The sequence below is a fragment of the Oncorhynchus mykiss genome, chromosome 30 (genome assembly GCF_013265735.2).
Source record: "Oncorhynchus mykiss isolate Arlee chromosome 30, USDA_OmykA_1.1, whole genome shotgun sequence".
Lineage (NCBI taxonomy): Eukaryota > Metazoa > Chordata > Actinopteri > Salmoniformes > Salmonidae > Oncorhynchus > Oncorhynchus mykiss.
In genome coordinates, this window is record NC_050570.1 from 16,067,798 (window position 1) to 16,089,925 (window position 22,128).

A 22,128-nucleotide genomic window follows, 5' to 3' on the forward strand; every position below is an offset into this window, starting at 1 on the left:
ATGGGATGTGCACCACAGCTGTTTCTGACACACTGCTGAGAGAGGTCAAGGTTCGAGGCTTGAAGGGACCTGCCGTTTGAAACTCAAATACAACACTTCTGTGTAACGACACCATGGCTGGATCCAGAAGCAAGCCTTTCTGCCTCCAGGCTTAAAGCTAACTTCAATGAACTCTCAACTCACACTCTTTTCTATGTCCAACCACTCTGCACTATTATAGGCTCTCACAAACACATTTTTCTGTCAAACCACTCTTGCTACCTCTGTATGGTCTGTAAAGAGTTAACACACAGAAAAGGATTAGGTCTCTGTGTGCTGCAGCTGCCAGACTCGTGAGTTGAACAGGGTGCAGATAAAACATAAATTCTCCCCTGCTTGTCTGGTGCAGGGGGGCTGGCTTCCATCCCATTCCCAGAACTGAGGGGGAAAGAATCTCTTGATTCTGCAGCTGAACAAAAACACACTACAGTACCTCCGTAGTCCACCTCCAAACACACTCACCTTCCCTCTTCCCAAAAGGGGGTCTGGGGTTGAATGTTGTTCCCCGTGCTGGTCCCCTGGTGATTTATTTCCCCCCTCTACTGAGACAAAAAGCTTGGAGCCCAGAGCCCCACAACACAGCCCCCGTATATATAATATGCGCCACCTCAAAAGTCTGTCAATAAAAGGGAGGTTAGTGAGTTCAGGGTGGAGTCAGACTGTGAGACTGGGAAACTGTGAGACCTCTGGCATAGGAGGAAGTGTCCACAGAACCAGCAGACTGTGCCATTCCCCGTTTCAGCTCAGTCCAGGCCGCCTCGTGTGATGGAGAGGAGCAGAGTTCAAAGCACCCCCATCAGGGAGGGTGGAATTTACCGGTCGCTCACACGTCTGGAGGTCCACAGGATCAGATGCCTTGGAAGAGAGGAATTAAAACAAAAATGGAGTGAATGAGAGGAGAAAATTGAATTGACATGGGGAAGGAGGGGTTGAGGGAGAGTGCGGTGCAGCATACACAGGAGCGCAGACACAAACATGCATGCACATGCACACACACATTCCTCTTTAATGAAGTCAAGCAGGAGCGATCAACTCAAACCAAGGCGGCACCTTGAAGGAGTAAAACACAAGCCTGCTTCTATTAAAATAACCCAGAAAAACCCATCGCCAATTCCTGCCATCATGTGTCAGCTCCCCCATGTATGTCTTTCCACCCACTAAGCTGAGAGAGGGATGGAGAGTGAAGAACAGCAGAGAGAGAGAATGAAAGAGAACACAGCTGTTTTGCATCACTGTCAGAACAACTTTGAAAGAGATTCTTGTAGGGAGGTGGGAGTCAAACCATGGATCTCCTTCTGTTCTACCTGATAATTAATTGCACACACCTGGTATCCCAGGTCTAAATCAGTCCCTAATTAGAGGGGAACAATGAAAAAATGCAGTTGAACTGGCTTCGAGGTCCAGAGTTTGAGTGTTCTAAATCTTTTCCAGACATTGATCATTCATTGACACTTATTTTAGTTTCACACACATACTGTATATCTGAACACATTGAGCCATCCCTCCCACGTGATGCAGTGACAAAACATGTTTTTGCAGTTCAGCCAATCAACCTTCAGTGTTGTTTTCAGCGCATACCTGACTGGCACTCAATAATGTAATGTAAAGGATAGGACTGACGAGACCAACTCCCACAATGCTCTGTTCATAAACACACATACTGTACATTACATTACACCATCCTCCAGCCATCTGGCCATCATTGGCTGAGAAATATCCAGTGTCATCTCTAGCCCTGTTTATACCTGGTTCTAACATGCGTCCTTTGTCCTGATCTTGTACACATTATTTTTGTGCCCACATTTATCGACAGGTATAGATGATAAAAAGATGCAGTGTGATCTGATTGTGATTAGATCTTCCTGACCATCTCCGGAGGTAGTCGAAGACACATCTTGTAGGGCAGGGCTGCCCAACCCTCTTCCTGGAAAATCTACCTTCCTGTGGGTTTTCAGTTCTACCCTAATTTAAAACACACCTGATTCTACTTATTAGCTGCTCAACAAGACCTTAACCAGCTGAATCAGATACACTAAAATAGGGTTGGACTGAAAACCTACAGGACAGTAGAACACCAGGAAGAGGGTTGGGCAGCCCTGTTGTAGGGATATCATTGGCGTGTAAATTGATCTGGACAACGAAAGCAAATACATTTGACCAACATTTGACCATTTGATTGTCACGTCCTCTCAAAAAAATTACACCGGCCAGTTGAATTAAGATCATGGTCTTCATTAGAAACCAAGTGCCTACTGGCACTGTGGTCAGATGCCAAAGTCCAATACAGTGTCCATTTCTTAATAGAGTCGCAGCAGAAGATTGCAGTGCATAACAAGTGTATAGCAAGGTATAATGTGTAGGTCTAATTTTCCACCTTTAGATTTAGACAGAATGAACTGTGGGCAGGTGGTGTATAGTCTATTTTAGTTGCTATATCACATATTAAGATAATACATTAGTATTATAATGTAATCCCAGTAAGCAAATTTCAGTTGAAAATATGTATTTTCCAGACATTGATGTCAGGTGAATTTTAGGTGCTGAATTAAAAGTGAAAATACATATTTTCCAGACGTTGAAAAGACACAATTTACAGACGTCAAAAACACTTGTTCTTTGGTAATTGATTATATGACCAAATTTCAACAGCTATAAATTCGCAATGAAGTAAGAATTATATCACAATAACACTTTCTCAAGCCTCTTAATAGGAAATAGGAGAAGATTGCAACGGAATATTTATTATTGCTCCCATCTTTCGCATGCGCTTACATGAGCTTTTTCAAAAGGTCAATTTATTTGGTTATTCCAAAATTCATGTTAAATTTTCTAATCAAATTTTGTTTTTACTTCAAAATAATAAACAATTGAATCAATAAATAATTCAATTCAAGGGGCTTTATTGGCATGGGAAACATGTGTTAACATTGCCAAAGCAAGTGAGGTAGATAATATACAAAAGTGAAATAAACAATAAAAATGAACAGTAAACATTACACATACAGAAATGTCAAAACAATAAAGACATTACAAATGTCATATTATACATATACAGTGTTGTAACTATGTACAAATGGTTAAAGAACACAAGGGAAAATAAATAAGCATAAATATGGGTTGTATTTACAATGGTGTTTGTTAATAATCAATCCAACTTAAATTAATAAAATCAGAAGAAAAACAAACAATTGCCCAAAAAATAACAAATGCATTCAGTCAAAAAACATTTAACAGTTAATTATCAGTCTGTCAATTTGTTAGTCAGTCAATCATGGTTGGTCTGGTGGGGTGGTTGACGGTGTGTTTGTGTCTGTGTTAGGGGAGGGTAAGGGGTGTTGTCTGAGCTGGCAGTTTCTGGATGAAGGTGGCAGTTATGGTTGGTCGGTGCTGTGTCCAAGGTTGGTGTTGGTCCCAGATTGAAAATTGTGCTGGTACCACGGCTAGAAAACTAGGGGTTGGTGCTGGGTCTGGTGCTAGGACTGTGGGCCTGGGAGAAACAGGAACCGGGAACCAGGGCTGGGGCTGGTGCTGGGGCTGGTGCTGGGGCTGGTGCTGGGGCTGGTGCTGGGTCGGGATCTGTATAGGGGAGGAAAGACAACCCGAGGAGCAAGCAAACACCCAAGGGAGCCCTAGACCCAGAGGTAAATTGTGTCACTCCCCTGTGGTCTGCTCGCTCCGGGTGAAGGTCTGGTGTTTGGTCCCTCCCCCGCCCCCATCACCGACGATGGTGATGTTGTCCATGTACGCCACCAATATAAGCCTCTCCCACTGGACCCCTGGCATCTGGGAGCCAGGGATTCCTGGTGATGAACTGATCTTCTGGAGGAAATCTATAATGGAGCAGGTCGAGAGTTTAAAGTTCTTTGTTTTGTTCCATAAAGATAATTTTTATACCCAAAATACCGACGTTTGTTTGTCGCGTTATGTTCAGAAATCCAAAGGAAAGAGCGGTCACGATAACGCAGACGGGAATTCCAAATAGTCTTCTTAATGTCCAAAGAAACATGGCAAACGTTTTTTATAATCATTCCTCAGGTAGTTTTTAAAATATATATTTGATAATATATCAACCGAGTGTGTAGGTTTTTCAATAACAGCAGGAGGAAGAATGGCGGCTTTACTCTGTAGCGCAAAAACTCACTCACTCACAGGGGCGGCAGGGTAGCCTAGTGGTTAGAGCGTTGGACTAGTAACCGGAAGGTTGCGAGTTCAAACCCCGACAAATCTGTCGTTCTGCCCCTGTTCCCAGGCCGTCATTGAAAATAAGAATTTGTTCTTAACTGACTTGCCTGGTTAAATAAAGGTAAAATAAAAAACTCTGAGAGCCCCCACCTATCCACTTACGCAATGTGATCTTTCACACTCATTTTTTTAAAGACTGTTAACACCTTAGAGAGCCAGAGAAATATTTCCTCAGGGTTTCGCCTGCAATATCAGTTCTGTTATACTCACAGACAATATTTTGACAGTTTTGGAAACTTTAGAGTGTTTTCTATCCTAATCTTTATGCATATTCTAGCATCTGGTCCTGAGAAATAGGCCGTTTACTTTGGGAACGTTATTTTTCCAAACATAAAAATAGTGCCCCCTAGCTTCAAGAGGTTAAACTATTATTGTTATTTTTTATTATGTTACTTTTTCTTTTACTATTTTTACTTAAAATTCAAAAGGCACTCGCACATCTGAGCAATATTCTTTTGCAGGTGCATGGTAACAGAACAAGATGAAGGACAAAGGAAAACTATTTTTACTTTTTTCTTTCTTGAACTGCATTGTTGGTTAAGGGCTTGTAAGTAAGTATGCATTTCACAGTAAGGTCTACACCTGTTGTATTCAGAGCATGTGACAAATAAAATTGGATTTCATTTGATTTTGTTGATCTGTTGTTTGTCTGGTCTTCCCCGTTTGGTAATTTTTGTCCAGTTCGGGTTGTCATCATCTAAGAACTGGAGTTGTGAGATGGGGTGGGGGTCTTCCTGTTGTATGGCCTTTCTCAAAACTGGCTCCCCTTTGACCAGGGATTTGCAAAAAGTCATTAATGGTTGTTTTGTGGGTAACATTTTAACCACAGGATTATGCAAAGTTGGAGGGGTGGGGGCTGTTTCTGGGACGTCTTGGGTGGTAACAGGGGTGGGGGCCATTTCTAAGACATCTTGGGTGGGGGGTTGGCGGTGCCTGTAGACAGGTTTGAGTCTGGGTCTTCGTTGTTGTTGTCTGGTGGAGGTGGTGGGGGTTTGGCGGTGCCTGTAGACAGGTTTGAGTCTGGGTCTTTGTTGTTGTTGTCTGGTGGAGGTGGTGGAGGGGGTTGGCGGTGCCTGTACACAGGTTTGAGTCTGGGTCTTTGTTGTTGTTGTCTGGTGGAGGTGGTGGAGGGTTGGCGGTGCATAGACAGGTTTGAGTCTGGTTCTTTGTTGTTGTTGTCTGGTGGAGGGGGTGGAGGGTTGGTCGGTGCCTGTAGACAGGTTTGAGTCTGGTTCTTTGTTGTTGTTGTCTGGTGGAGGTGGTGGAGGGTTGGCGGTGCCTGTAGACAGGTTTTAGTCTGGGTCTTCGTTGTTGTTGTCTGGTGGAGGGGGTGGGGGGTTGGCGGTGCCTGTTGACAGGTTTGAGTCTGGTTCTTTGTTGTTGTTGTCTGATGGAGGGGGTGGTGGATTTGGGTTTATGGGGTTGGTGGCGTTGGCCCTAGTCCTGCCGACGAAGGAACTGGGGCAGGTCCTGAAGAAGTGGCACCCTTTCCCACACATATTGCAGGAGCATGTGGAGATACAGTCGGATGTGGGATGGTTGTCTTTACAGATCTTGCAGATAATAGCTGTGTAGGCTGCGGCCAGATGGCCGTTGGTTCTGGACAGTTTGGGCATTGCGTAGGAATGGACAGAGCCTCTGTTGTTTCCCAGAATGATGGTGCTGGGGTGGTGTTGGACTCCGCCCACTCCGATTGGGTCCAGTCTTAACATTACTTTTTCATTCTTTCATGCCCCAGTCCAGGACTCTCCTAGCCACAGACCTGCGTCACCAAACGTGTATGTCATAGTCCTGGATGCGTTTGTTGTGAAACTGCACTGTAACTACCTTGGATTCTGTGTCGGAAAAGGGATATTGTTTTATTTGTTTAACTAGGCAAGTCAGTTAAAAACAAATTCCTATTCACAATGACGGCCTACCCCAGCCAAACTGGGATGACGCTGGGCCAATTGTGCACCGCCTTATGGGAATCCCAATCACAGCTGTGATACAGCCTGGTTTCAAACAAGGGACACCTCTTGCACTGAGATGCAGTGCCTTAGACCACTGCGCCACTCGGGAGCCTCCATGCTTGGAGCTGAATCTTTGCACTTTCAGAATTTTAACCAGTAACTGGGGGGTCTTGGAACTGGCTTTGAATGATTTCTGTGGCCCTGGGGGTTTCACCAGGCAGTTTAGGTCAAATGGCACAAAGCCCATGCCTCTCTAGAGAACTGCCCTGCTGAATTCCAGGCGGGTCAATGTTTCTGGTCTGGCGGTTGTTGTTGCTGCTCCCCGGCGTTTGGCGGCTCTGTTCTCGACAGCCTCCTCGTTGGGGATTAGCGTCAGTCTCACTGCGTTGTATCACATCACTCATGGGTTCATCCCGGTCATCTTGTTTAGGTGGGTGGTTTTTTGCGGGGGTCTGCTCCGGTCCTGCAGGGGAAGGAAGGACGAACCTCAGAGCGGGCAGACACACCTGGAAGCCTGTGTCCCATAGGTCATTTGGGGCACTCGTCTACCATTGAAGCTGCTTCACTCAACTTTGCCTCACACCCCTCCACTACAGAGTTTAGTTATCTTCTTAACTAGCTGTAAAAAGTGTTATTAGCCTCAGCCTATTTAGCTAGCTCGAACTAGCTAATCTGCCACTTACATGATTGAGTTTGCCAAAGTACCCAAACAAAGCCAAAGCCAAAGGAGAAGGAGAGTGATGAGAAGCAGCAGCATAAAACCAGCAGTGCTGATGCTACTGAGCTCCAGCTAGCTCAGCTTCAGAGCTTACCTACCCTTCCACAAGCGCCACTAGGATAATGGTTCCACAGCTAGGGCTGTGGCAGTCATGAAATTTCATTGTCAAGCAACAGTGCTGTAAAAAGACTTGAAAGTACTACTTAAGTCATTTTTTTTGTGGTATCTGTACTTTACTTCACTATTTATATTTTTGACTACTTTTACTTTTACTCCACTACATTCCTAAAGAATTTCTTTAAGTTTTTACTCCAGACATTTTCCCTAACACCCAAAAGCTCTTGTTACATTATTATTTTTCCTTTATTTAACCAGGCAAGTCAGTTATGAACAAATTCTTATTTTCAATGACGGCCTAGGAACTGTGGGTTAACTGCCTTATTCAAGGGCATAACAACAGATTTTTACCTTGTCAGCTCAGGGATTTAATCTTGCAACCTTTCAGTTACTAGTCCAACACTCTAACGACTAGGTTACCTTCAATTCGATTTGATTTATCTTATTATTATAGAGTCTTATTGTTATAGAGTCTTATTATTATATTGTTACTTCATTTGCTCACACTGTATATAGATGTTTCTATTGTGTTATTGACTGTACGTTTGTTTATGTGTAACTCTGTGTTGTTTGTGTCGCACTGCTTTGCTTTATCTTGGCCAGGTAGCAGTTGTAAATGAGGACTTGTTCTCTACTGGCCTACCTGGTTAAATACAGGTGAAATAAAATCAAATAAATGTCATGCATCATCAGGATGCCCAGCCCACATTTTGAATGCTCAGGCAGGACAACTATTCCCCAGGTCGTAAATACACCAATCAATATATCGCGTTGTCATCCCTACTGCCTCTGATCTGGCAGACTCACTAAACACAAATACCGTGTTTGCAAATTGTGTCTGAGTGTTGGAGTGTGCCCCTGGCTTTCCATGATTAAAATAACAAGAACATCTTGCAATCTGGTTTGTTTAATATAAGGAATTTGATGTACTGTACAGCATTTACTTTAACTTTGTACTTTCACTCAAGTATGACAATTTAGTACTTTTTCCACAACTGTACTTAAGTACATTTAAAACCAGATACTTTTAGACTTATACTCAAGTAGTATTTTACTGGGTGACTTGAACATATTAGACTGAAAGATACAGCCTAAGGTCATTTTGTCAAGCTTGTGACGCTGTCCATCCTCATTAGATGCTCATTCAACATACAGTGAGGCCTGAAATTGACACCCTTGATAAAGATAAGCAGTAATAACTGTATAAAATGAATAATTCAAATACTGAACTTTATATGCTATTTTTCATTATTATATTATTTAATACTAATACCATTTCTCAGAGAAGTAATACAAATACATCTCAAAAAGGTAGCGGTCAAAATAATTGAAACACTTAAAGATCATTATAAAAACGTAGTCAAAAGTGTAGTATTTGGTCCTATATTCCTAGCACGCAATGACTACATCAAGCGTGTGACTGGTTGTATTTCAGATCATTTTGTGCCCAAAGAAATTCATGGTAAATACTCTATTTTGGTGTCATTTTTATGAGTAAGAATAGAATGTTTCTAAATATTTCTGTGGGTGACAATGGTATTATTTTGTGTGAAATTCGCAGGACAGTGTAGTTACAATACATGACGTGGTGTGCCCAGTGGGTTGTAGCCTACTCTGTAACTGTTTTTACTGTGTGCATTAGGGCCTAAGTGTCATTTTAGTTACACTGTGCAATAATTGCATTTTGTACACACATCCATATACTCATCTCATTTGTGTGGTGACTTTTTTAGGGATGTGACCGATTCTCTGAATATTTATTTGTATGGCTGTGGACAGGTCGGCTGTGGACAGGTTGAGGTTATCGGGACAGTAGCCTATTATGTCCAGTCTTAAATTATTGGACAACGAAAGTGGGCTGTAATGATGAGAGTATAAAACTATTGACTATAAAAGCGTGCAGTTTTCTGTCGATGTATACAGCTTGTGTCATAACGGGAGGTCCAAGGCAGGGTGGATTAATTTGCATACAGGGAGGGACCATGGAATTTGGACAAAAAAGACACAACTAATCTTGATCTCATAGTAATCCGATAATCTCGACAACCACATGTAAATGCAAGGTGTAACCACTGCTTTTGTTATGCAACGCAGTCAAATAAGAGATAATCTCGACAACCACATGTACTGTAAATGCAATGTGTAACCTCTGCTTTTGTTATGCAACGCAGTCAAATAAGAGATAATCTCGACAACCACATGTAAATGCAAGGTGTAACCACTGCTTTTGTTATGCAACGCAGTCAAATGAGAGCACTTCAAATCAAATCAAATTTGATTTGTCACATGCGCTGAACACAAAAAGTGCTTACTTACAAGCCCTGAACCAACAATGCAGTTTTAAGAAAATACCCCAAAAAACCCATGCCAAATGGGGGGGAGGGGGAATAGGTTTTGTCGTGCCCGCTTCACGACTGTCTTGGTGTGCTTGGACCATGTTAGTTTGTTGGTGATGTCGATGCCAATGAACTTGAAGCTCTTAACCTGCTCCACTACAGCCTCGTCGATAACAATGGGGCATGCTCTGTCCTCCTTTTCTTGTAGTCCACAATCATATCCTCTGTCTTGATCACGTTGAGGGAGAGGTTGTTGTTCTTGCACCACATGGTCAGGTCTGACCTCCTCCCTATAGGTTGTCTCATCGTTGTTGGTGATCACACACATCCATATCATATCTGTTGTGTCATCAGCAAACAAAATTATGGCGTTGGAGTCGTGCCTGGCCTTGCAGTCATGAGTGAACAGGTAGTACAGGAGGGGACTGAGCACACACCCCACACATTCCGCAATGCCATCGGAAGAATCCAGGAACATTTTCCAGTCTGTGCTAGCAAAACAGTCCTGTAGTTTAGCATCTGCTTAATCTGACCACTTTTTTATAGACTGAGTCACTGGTGCTTCCTGATTTCATTTTTATTTGTAAGCAGGAATCAGGAGGATAGAATTATGGTCAGATTTGCCAAATGGAGGGTGAGGGAGAGCTTTGTACACGTCTCTGTGTGTGGAGTGAAGGTGGTCTAGAATTTATTTCCTTCTGGTTGTACATTTAACCTGCTGATAGAAATTAGGTAAATCTGATTTAAGGTTCCCTGCATTAAAGTCACCAGCCACTAGGAGCGCCGCCTCTGGATGAGTATTTTCCTGTTTGCTTATGGTGGTATACAACATTGAGTGTGGTTTAAGTGCCAGCATCGGTCTGTGGTGGTATGTAGACAGCTATGAAAAATACAAATGAAAACTCTCTAGGTAGATAGTGTGGTCTACAGCTTATCATGAGATACTGTACCTCAGGCGAGCAAAACCTTGAGACTTCCTTAGATATCGTGCACCAGCTGTTGTTTACATAAATGCATAGGCCCCCGCCCCATGTCTTACCAGAGGCTGTTGTTCTGTCCTGCCGATAAAGTGTATAACACACCAGATGTATGTTCTTAATGTCGTCGTTCAGCCACGACTCGGTGAAACATAAGATATTACAGAGTAGCTCACACTGTGGGAGAGGTCTGGACCGGGGAGTACACCTTGGAATATCATAGTGTATCATCATTACAGGTTCAGGCAGTACAGCTCGGTACAGGTAACTGCCAAAATAAAGGAAACACCAAAATGCCTTAATAGACACTTTGAGCCATCACAAGCCAGAACAGCTTCAATGCACCTTGGCATAGATTCTACAAGTGTCTGAAACTCTATTGGAGGGATGCGACACCCTTCTTCCAAAATAAATTCCAGAATTTGGTGTTTTTTCTGTTGATGTTGGAAAATGCTGTCTCATGTGCCACTCCAGAATCTCCTAGAAGTGTTCAATTGGGTTGAGACCTGGTGACTGAGACAGCCATGGCATATGGTTTACATTGTTTTCATGCTCATCAAACCATTCAGTGACCACTCGGGGCCTGTGGACATGGGCACTTTCCTCCTATGGGGGCATTGCCATGGTAGCCAAAATAATGGCAAAAAGAATGGCCTGCCCAGCATTTTCATACATGACCCTAAGCATGATGGGATGTTAATTGCTTAATTAACTCAGGAACCACAACTGTGTGGAAGCACCTGCTTTCACTATACTTTGTATCCGTCATTTGCTCATGTGTTTCCATTATTTTTGCAGTAACCTGTATATCGTATCCTCATTACAGGGTTATGGAGTACAGCTAGGCATATTGTACACTCAAGTACAGAGTTAGCTCCAAGGTCAGGCATCACCCAGTCAACACCATCTCTATTGTCAAGTGTGAGGTGGCTGAGAAAGCCGTATCGTGTCATAGGGATGCTTATGGTCGGCAGGGACTAGAGAGTGTGTCTGGGATCAAGCGGGAAACTGTGTGTGTGGGAGAGGTCTGGGGCTCTGGGGGTCTCCCACCTACAGGGTTTCCCCAGAATCAAGTCCGCGGGACAGGGTCAGAGATTAGGGGTCAGGTTGGCTTAGGGCCCAGCATCCACCCCAGTGTCTGTGCTCTGCTCTGGGGTGGGCTTCGCTCGTTCTCACTGGGCCTCTAGAAATGGCAGAAGAGGGAGTTGTGTTCTCAGTCTGAAATGAGCTCTTCCTGAGTGGCAGTGGGTTTATTATTGTATGGAAAGAGGAGAGGGTTGATGCCTATAGGTAGCCAGGGAGGGCGGTATGCGGCTGAGAGGCCTGGAATGCATTACATGTACGTTTTCCAGTCAAAAATACGTTACAAAAATACATCACCTCATATTTGACACCACACTCCACAAAGAAAGTCCTGCAGGCTCTAGTTTTATCTTATCCTGATTAGTGTCCACTCATATGGTTAAGTGCTGCGAAGAAGCACCTAGTAAATCTGTAGCTGGCCCAGAACAGAGCAGCATGTTTTGCTCTTCATTGTAATCAGAGGGCTAATATCAATACTATGCATGCCAGTCTCTCTTGGCTAAGAGTTGAGGAAAGACTGACAGCATCACTTCTTGTTCGTATAAGAAATATTAATTCCAAATTGTTTGTATAGTCAACTTACATCCACTGAGTATACAAAACATAAAAAACACCTGGTCTTTCCATGACATAGACTGACCAGGTGAATCCAGGTGAAAGCTACTGTATGATCCTTTATTGATGTCACTTGTTACATCCACTTCAATCAGTGTAGATGAAGGGGAGGAGACAGGTTAAAGAAGGATGTTTAAGCCCTGAGACAAATGAGACATGGATTGTGTATGTGTGCCATTCAGATGGTGAATGGGCAATACAAAATATTTAAATACCTTTGAATGGGGTATAGTAGTAGGTGCCAGGCACACCGGTTTGTGTCAAGAAACGGAACGCTGCTGGATTTATCAAGAATTGTCCACCACCCAAAGGACATCCAGCCAACTTGGAGTCAACATGGGCCAACATCCTTGTAAAACACCATCGACACCTTGTATAGTCCATGCCCAACGAATTTAGGCTGTTCTCAGGGCAAAGGGGGAGGGGTACAACTCAATATTAGGAAGTTGTTCTCAATGTTTGGTATACTCAGTGTACAGCACTGATACACACACTTACCCCACCAGAAATGCCACCAGGGGTCTTTTCACAGTCCCCAGATCCAGAACAAATTCAAAGAAATATACAGTATTATACAGAGCCAAGATTGCATGGAACTCCCTTCCATCTCATTTAGCGCAAGTGAACAGCAAACCTGGTTTCAAAAAACAAATAAAGCAACACCTCTCCCCCATGTGACCTACTTTTTGTGTGTATGTACTGACATGTACAGTTGACGTCGGAGGTTTACATACACTTAGGTTGGAGTCATTAAAACTAATTTTTCAACCACTACACACAATTCTTGTTAACAAAGTATAGGTTTGGCCAGTCGGTTAGGACATCTACTTTGTGCATGACACAAGTAATTTTTTCAACAATTGTTTACAGACAGATTATTTCACTTATAATTCACTGTATCACAATTCCAGTGGGTCAGAAGATTATATACACTAAATTGAATTTAAACAGCTTGGAAAATTCCCGAAAATTATGTCATGGCTTTAGAAGTGTCTAATAGGCAGGATGTATTTCAAGTCATACCTTCAAATTCAGTGCCTCTTTGCTTGACATCATGGGAAAAGCAACAGAAATCAGCCAAGACCTCAGAAAAATAATTGTAGACCTCCACAAGTCTGGTTCATCCTTGGGAGCAATTTCCAAATGCCTGAAGGTACGACGTTCATCTGTATAAGCAATAGTACGCAAGTATAAACACCTTGGGACCATGCAGCCGTCATACCGCTCAGGAAGGAGAAGCGTTCTGTCTCCAAGAGATGAACGTACTTTGATGTTAAAAGTGCAAATCAATCCCAGAACAACAGTAAAGGACCTTGTGAAGATGCTGGAGGAAACAGGTAAAAAAGTATCTATAACCACAGTAAAACGAGTCTGATATTGACAAAGCCTGAAAGGCCGCTCAGCATGGAAGAAACCACTGCACCAAAACCGACATAAAAAAGCCAGAATATGGTTTGCAACTGCACATGAGGACAAAGATCGTACTTTTCGGAGAAATGTCCTCTGGTCTGATGAATCAAAAATAGAACTGTTTGGCCATAATGACCATCATTATGTTTGGAGGAAAAAGGGGGAGGCTTGCAAGCCGAAGAACACCATCTCAACCGTGAAGCTGGGGGGGTGGCTGCATCATGTTGTGGGGGTGCCTTGCTGCAGGAGGGACTGGTGCACTTCACAAAATAGATGCCATCATGAGGGAGGAAAATGATGTGGATATATTGAAGCAACATCTCAAGACATCAGTCAGGAAGTTAAAGCTTGGTCGCAAATGCATCTTTCAAATGGATAATGACCCCAAGCATACTTCCAAAGTTGTGGCAAAATGGCTTAAGGACAACAAAGTCAAGGTATTGGAGTGGCCATCACAAAGCCCTGACCTCAATCCTATTGAACATTTGTGGGCAGGACTGAAAAGGCATGTGCGAGAAAGGAGGCCTACAAACCTCATTCAGTTACACCATCTCTGTCAGGAGGAATGGGCCAAAATTCACCCAACTTATTGTGGGAAGTTTGTGGAAGGCCACCTGAAACGTTTGACCCAAGTTAAACAATTTAAAGGCAATGCCACAAAATACTAATTTGAGTGTATCTTCTGTGTAATCTTCTGACCCACTGGGAATGTTATGAAATAAATAAAAGCTAAATAAATCATTCTCTCTTCTATTATTCTGACATTTCACATTCTTAAAATGAAGTGGTGATCCTAACTGACCTAAAACAGAGGATTTTTACTTGGATTAAATGTTTGGAATTGTGAAAAACTGAGTTTAAATGTATTTGGCTAAGGTGTATGTAAACTTCCGACTTCAACCGTACAGTATGTGTAACTGATGCACACATGCACATGCATATGCACACACACACACACACACACACACACACACACACACACACACACACACACACACACACACACACACCACATGTTAATGTATGTAAATTGTAGTCCTTTGTTTGTAATGTATTTTTGGTTATGTTTCAGACCCCAGTAAGACTAGCTGTCACCATTGGTGTTGGTTAATGAGGATCCTAATCAAATCTGAATCAAAATTGGACTCCCCATATGGTCCGGCAGCTACACCAGTCTCATGGATCACACGTGATCCACAGTGACTCTCAATGCACAATTTGGCTCTGCTCTACTCTGTGGTGGTGTTTATAGTGTACACTTCTGTTGCTTCAATGGTTACAGGGATGGGGAGCCAAGCTAAATCTATTTCAGTCCTCGCTGCTTCACAACTTCTCCTGCTGAAATATGGAGGGAGCTACAACTGAGTGATGTTTTATATCAACACTTAACTATTGATGTAAAATAAATGAAAATAAAACAATGAAGAAGTATGCAGACCAGAGTGCATTCAAACGGTAACTAGACTGGCATCAGAAATGGCATCAGAGCTTTTTCAAACCATGTATCATACTCTTCATCACATTTTGTAACTTAAAGTCATGTTGAGTTGGGATAGTATAACTTTCCTGTCTCCCTTTATTTATACTGAACAAAAATATAAATGCAACATGCAACAATTTTACTGAGTTACAGTTCATTTAAGGAAATCTGTAATTTGAAATAAATTCATTTTTTTAACCTTTATTTACCTAGGCAAGTCAGTTAAGAACAAATTCTTATTTTCAATGACAGCCTAGGAACAGTGGGTTAACTGCCTGTTCAGGGGCAGAACAACAGATTTGTACCTTATCAGCTCGGTTACTAGTCCAATGCTCTAACCACTAGGCTACCCGGCCGCCCCCATTAGGGCCTAATCTTTGGATTTCACATAACTGGGCATGGGATCAGCCATGGGTGGGCCTGGGAGGGCATAGGCTGACCCACTTGGTAGCCAGGATAAACCAATCAGAATTCATTTTTCCGCACAAAAGGATTTTATTACAGACCAAAATACTCTTCAGTTTCCTCAGCTGTCCGGGTGGTTGGTCTCAGACCATCCCGCGGGTGAAAAATCTGGATGTGGAGGTCCTGGTTACACGGGGTCTGGGCTGTGAGGCCAGTTGGACGTACTGCCAAATTCTCTAAAACGACATTGGAGGCGGCTTATGGTAGAGAAATTAACATTCAATTTTCTGGCAACAGCTCTAGTGGACATTCCTGCAGTCAGCATGCTAATTGCACGCTCGCTCAAACTTGGCATTGTGTTGTGTAACAAATCTGCACATTTTAGAGTCACCTTCTATTGTCCCCAGCACAAGGTGCACCTCTGTAATGATCGTACTGTTTAATTAGCTTCTTGATATGCCACACTTGTCAGATGTATGGATTATCTTTGCAAAGGAGAAATGTTCACTATCAGGGATGTAAACAAATTTGTGCACAAAATTGAAGAGAAATAAGCTTTTTGTGCATATGGAAAATGTCTGGGATCTTTTATTTTAGCTGATGAAACATGAGACCAACACTTTACATGTCCGTTTATATTTTTGTTTAGTGTAATTAGAATGACAGTAATGGGTCTAAAATCTCTCTGCGACTGGGCCTGTGGTGGATATCAGACCTGGGTTCAAAATATATTTAATATATTTGAAATAGTTTTAGTGTTTAATTGAGGCTGTTTGGAGTGTCAAGACGGCAGGGTTTGCATTATTTGGGCCTATTCCATTGGTTCCATTGAGCCAGGCTAGCTCAATCAAGCACAGCTACATATTTGTATTTATATTTATATATTACAGCTATATTTGAAAGTGAACCAATCCTATTTGAACCCAGGTCTGTGAGTCAGCATAGTCTGCAGTAATGCTGATGCTCCCCAGGCCAGGCTGTGTGTTTCAGTGATCCAGAGAGGAAGGCTGAAGGAGATGTTTCACTGTCAGATATATACAGCCACATAGGAAGATGAAAGATGAGGAGGAGGAGGAGGAAGTGGAGGAAGAGGAGGAAAAAGGAGGGAAAAGGAGGAAGAGGGAGGGAGGGAGGGAGGGAGGGAGGGAGGGAGGGAGGGAGGGAGGGAGAAGGAGAAGGGAGTATGAGGCAGGGAGAAGGAGGACAATAATGACTAGGAGGAGGAGGGCCTTTATAAATCAGATGCATCTTCAATTTTGGGGTCAAGCACCTTCTGACTGCAAACCTTACCAGACCCCCATTTCCTCCACCAGCCATTCAGCACTTTTTCCACATGCAGCCCCCCTCTTTTTGCCCTTGATGCCCTGGACCTGGCCTGCTGTAGCCTCTGATCTGGTGTGGCTTGTGCCCATTTGAGCTGGAGTCTTTAATGTGGGCCCTTGGCTTGCGTGAGTCATAGCCGCCTGCTGTCTTTGATCACTGGCTTCCTTGACTTTCTTAACGTAATTGATAGAGGGAAGGTTCCTGTGGTAGCTTAGCACAACACCCTCCACCCCCTCTCACTTACACACAGCCAGCCCCCCAGCCATCCTCCCAGCCCTACAGCCAGCCTCCCAGCCCCACAGGCCCCCAACCATCCAGCCCCCCCATAGTTCCCTCTTTAACTCTCACACTTGAGTACTAGGCAACTCTGTCCCCTGACAGGTAAATCAGTGCTATCAACCCTCCTTATGGACAGCTAGCACTACACTCCCTTCGCCTGTATGATGTTCAGTTCAGTCTACTGTACTGTAGCCCACATACCCTCCATGTCTGCCTTTCGCCACCAGCCCTAGCTGCCTGGACAGACCCAACAATGTTGCTGGCGATGAAATGGACCGCTCCACTATCATACAGGCAGCTTGACTGGGGAAATTAATTAGAACTCAGGGGAATGGATGTGTGTGTGTGTGTGTGTGTGCACGTGCATATGTACAGTGCCTTGCGAAAGTATTCGGCCCCCTTGAACTTTTGCCACATTTCAGGCTACAAACATAAAGATATAAAACTGTATTTTTTTGTGAAGAATCAACAACAAGTGGGACACAATCATGAAGTGGAACAACATTTATTGGATATTTCAAACTTTTTTAACAAATCAAAAACTGAAAAATTGGGCGTGCAAAATTATTCAGCCCCTTTACTTTCAGTGCAGCAAACTCTCTCCAGAAGTTCAGTGAGGATCTCTGAATGATCCAATGTTGACCTAAATGACTAATGATGATAAATACAATCCACCTGTGTGTAATCAAGTCTCTGTATAAATGCACCTGCACTGTGATAGTCTCAGAGGTCCGTTAAAAGCGCAGAGAGCATCATGAAGAACAAGGAACACACCAGGCAGGTCCGAGATACTGTTGTGAAGAAGTTTAAAGCCGGATTTAGATACAAAAAGATTTCCCAAGCTTTAAACATCCCAAGGAGCACTGTGCAAGCGATAATATTGAAATGGAAGGAGTATCAGACCACTGCAAATCTACCAAGACCTGGCCGTCCCTCTAAACTTTCAGCTCATACAAGGAGAAGACTGATCAGAGATGCAGCCAAGAGGCCCATGATCACTCTGGATGAACTGCAGAGATCTACAGCTGAGGTGGGAGACTCTGTCCATAGGACAACAATCAGTCGTATATTGCACAAATCTGGCCTTTATGGAAGAGTGGCAAGAAGAAAGCCATTTCTTAAAGATATCCATAAAAAGTTTGCCACAAGCCACCTGGGAGACACACCAAACATGTGGAAGAAGGTGCTCTGGTCAGATTAAACCAAAATTGAACTTTTTGGCAACAATGCAAAACGTTATGTTTGGCGTAAAAGCAACACAGCTGAACACACCATCCCCACTGTCAAACATGGTGGTGGCAGCATCATGGTTTGGGCCTGATTTTCTTCAGCAGGGACAGGGAAGATGGTTAAAGTTGATGGGAAGATAGATGGAGCCAAATACAGGACCATTCTGGAAGAAAACCTGATGGAGTCTGCAAAAGACCTGAGACTGGGATGGAGATTTGTCTTCCAACAAGACAATGATCCAAAACATAAAGCAAAATCTACAATGGAATGGTTCAAAAATAAACATATCCAGGTGTTAGAATGGCCAAGTCAAAGTCCAGACCTGAATCCAATCGAGAATCTGTGGAAAGAACTGAAAACTGCTGTTCACAAATGCTCTCCATCCAACCTCACTGAGCTCGAGCTGTTTTGCAAGGAGGAATGGGAAAAAATGTCAGTCTCTCGATGTGCAAAACTGATAGAGACATACCCCAAGCGACTTACAGCTGTAATCGCAGCAAAAGGTGGCGCTACAAAGTATTAACTTAAGGGGGCTGAATAATTTTGCACGCCCAATTTTTCAGTTTTTGATTTGTTAAAAAAGTTTGAAATATCCAATAAATTTCGTTCCACTTCATGATTGTGTCCCACTTGTTGTTGATTCTTCACAAAAAAATACAGTTTTATATCTTTATGTTTGAAGCTTGAAATGTGGCAAAAGGTCGCAAAGTTCAAGGGGGCCGAATACTTTCGCAAGGCACTGTATCTGCTTTTGTGCGTGTGTGTATGTGTCAGCATGCCTGTGTTTCCACCCTCTATTATTTTTCCCACTGCCTACCAGACAAGCTGTGTTTATATGTGGGGGACATTAAAACATACATGTGCATTGACAAGTGAGACTTTCATGTGCTGTGATGTTGTCTTAACGACTTAAACAAGCCAGTTGAGTTATGCAGTGAGGGGACACATGTAGGGCTTACTAAGCTGGGTACCCGCCTGTCCGCCTGACTGCCTGCCTGACAACTACCAGCTGCCAATCGACAGGGGAAAACACACAGGAGCCTATAGAAATAGGACACACACATATGCACACACATGCACACACTGAGAGTGCAAATCTGCATTATGACCTGCTAGACTTTCTAGTTACCATCCCTGTTGGTCACCCCTACCAATAGCTCTGTTGAATGGCTGTGAGACACAGGGCTGGGGTCAATTCGAATTGAAAAACAAATAACTCAGGAAGTAAACTTAATGAACATTTCAACACTTGAAAAAACTGCAACTATTTTCAATTACTTGTCAAAAAACTAAGGTGAAGAAGCTATTTATTTCCAACATTTCTAAATGCTTAATTAGAAGTACTTCCTGAATTAACTATCTTCAATTTTGAATTGACCCCAGCCCTGGTGAGACAACATAGGAGATAGCTATCTATGCAGAGGTATATAGACAATGAGGAAGTACATATAGGGCTTGTAGGCTATACTCAGTAGGTGGGAGGAGAGAGGCTTCGCGTGCAAAGCTTCCATTCATCTCTGTCAATAGCCTTGGGTTTTCTGGCCATAGAAGACTGCTTTAGTTCTTCCTGTGAAAATGCTTTTAGGATGAACTGCTGGCTGGCTCCTGTAAAAGGGATCTATCCACTCTGCCACTTAGCCAAAGCATTATAAAGTGGGCCAGTGCATGTCAGAGTACCGTTAATTACAGCAGTGCAACTGGACTGTGACCTGTGTTAGTGTTAACCCAGGTCTAATGGAGTCTGTCACCACCTCCTGAGATTATCTCAGTTGATTTACTTATGATTGATAATAATGACAACAAAACCACACTCTTGGATGGGTACTGTAATTACCAAACAGTCACTTCTCCTTAAAAACCCCTCGCTGAATCTCTCTAGTAACGAGGACTTGATGTGGTAACGAGCCTTCAAACAAACAAAGAGTTTGTGAGTGTTTGAGAGAGAGTGTTTTGTGTTTTGGTGTGCAGCTGCAATAGCACGCAGCACTCGTCCAATGCTCTCTCAGGTCATATAAACACATAAACATGGTCTACGGGCCAAACAGGGAGGGGGTCAGGCTCTGGAACTCTGGCCTACTTCTGAACCAGGCTTTGCCATTTGTCCTTACCTCTATCAAGGGCATCGGTCCACCAAGTTTATAGGTTCCCTAGATCTGGCCTGATAATGGTGTGTGTGTGTGTTTGTGTGTATGTGTGTGATTGCTTGTGTGCATGTGTGTTTTAGAGATTTTTTATTGGCCAACTGAGAAAACAGTCAGTTGACGTACCTTATTTTCTACTCAGGTGGAATGTGTCTGGCCAGAGAATGGTTTAGTGGCTGGAGAGAACTAATGCAGGAGAAAAATGCTGGAGTCAAATTCAATTACCTTAAGTGGACCAGACTGAAAATGAGGGGGTCTGTTTCAAATTGGGCCCATTTTCGGTTCACAAAACACCCATTTAACTGAACTATATGTAATATGAGTCAAATCTAAGTGCCACAAGGATTAAGAAGTTTACAGACAAAGGGGCTATCAACAGCTAATGTCTATAAATCAACACAGTGTTGGAAGGAGGTTACAGTATATGGCAAATTGTCACCAACTGTCAATGCCCCAGGTTTTTGAGGGTCGACAGTTCTTATCAGCTGATATCAGCTGATGTAAGAAGGGATATATAAATACATTTGATTTGATTTCTTACGATAGCTTGGATATATTGCTATATAAGATCTCCTTTCAACTCTACTGGACCAAGTCTGCAGTATCCCTTCTGAAGTCCTCAGTACTGTATTTGTCCTTGTTCCTGAACATTCAGAAACTTCTGAACTTCCTTTGTTCTGTCCCCGACCAATAGCCATCGATCTGCATCACGTTGGCCAATGAAATCCATGGGAAGTAGAGTACTAAGCACCAGTCCATTGTAATGTCCTATCTATTAGTATAATGATTCACTTCACAACAGCTCTCTGTCCACCAGCTAAAAAAGTCCCATATGAATAACACTGTCTGTCTCTGTCATGTTGTCTTGTCTCTGTCCTTTCCCTTCACCCTGTCTCCCTCTGCTGGTCGTTGTTATGTTACCTTTTCTCCCCCTCTTTTCCCCAGCTGTGCCTTGTCTCCTCCTAATTACCCATTCACCCCGTTCCCCACCTGTTCCCTTTTTCCCTCTGATTAGGTCCCTATATCTGTCTCTGTTTCTGCTCCTGTCCTTGTCGGATTCTTGTTTGTTTGTTTATGTGTCTCATGCCTGAACCAGACTATCATCGTGTGTGCTGCAACCTTGTCCTGTCCTGTCGGAATCTACCTGTCCATCTGAGCCCACGTATGTTCGTCATTAAAGTACTCTGTTTGTTAATTCGCTTTTGGGTCCTCATTCACGCCCCATAACAGAAGAATCCGACCAAGAATGGACCCAGCGACTTCGGATCCTCTCCACTCAGCCGTCGAGATCCAGGGAGCGATGCTAGGCAGACACAAGCAGGAATTGTCTGCTGCTCGACATGCCGTTGAGACCCTGGCCACCCAAGTCTCCAACCTCACAGAACAGGTTCACCATCTCCGCCTCGATCCACCGGCCACTTCCAGGGCTTTCGAATCTCCGGAGCCCAGAATCAATAACCCGCCGTGTTACTCTGGGGAGCCCACTGAATGCCGCTCGTTCCTCACCCAGTGTGATATTGTGTTTTCTCTCCAGCCCAACACTTACTCCAGGAGCACTGCTCGTGTCGCCTACGTCATATCTCTCCTTATTGGACGGGCTCGTGAGTGGGGCACGGCAATCTGGGAGGCAAGGGCTGAGTGTATTAACCAGTATCAAGACTTTAAGGAGGAGATGATACGGGTTTTTGATCGATCTGTTTTTGGGGAGGAGGCTTCCAGGGCCCTGTCTTCCCTATGTCAAGGCAATCGATCCATAACAGACTACTCTATTGAGTTTCGCA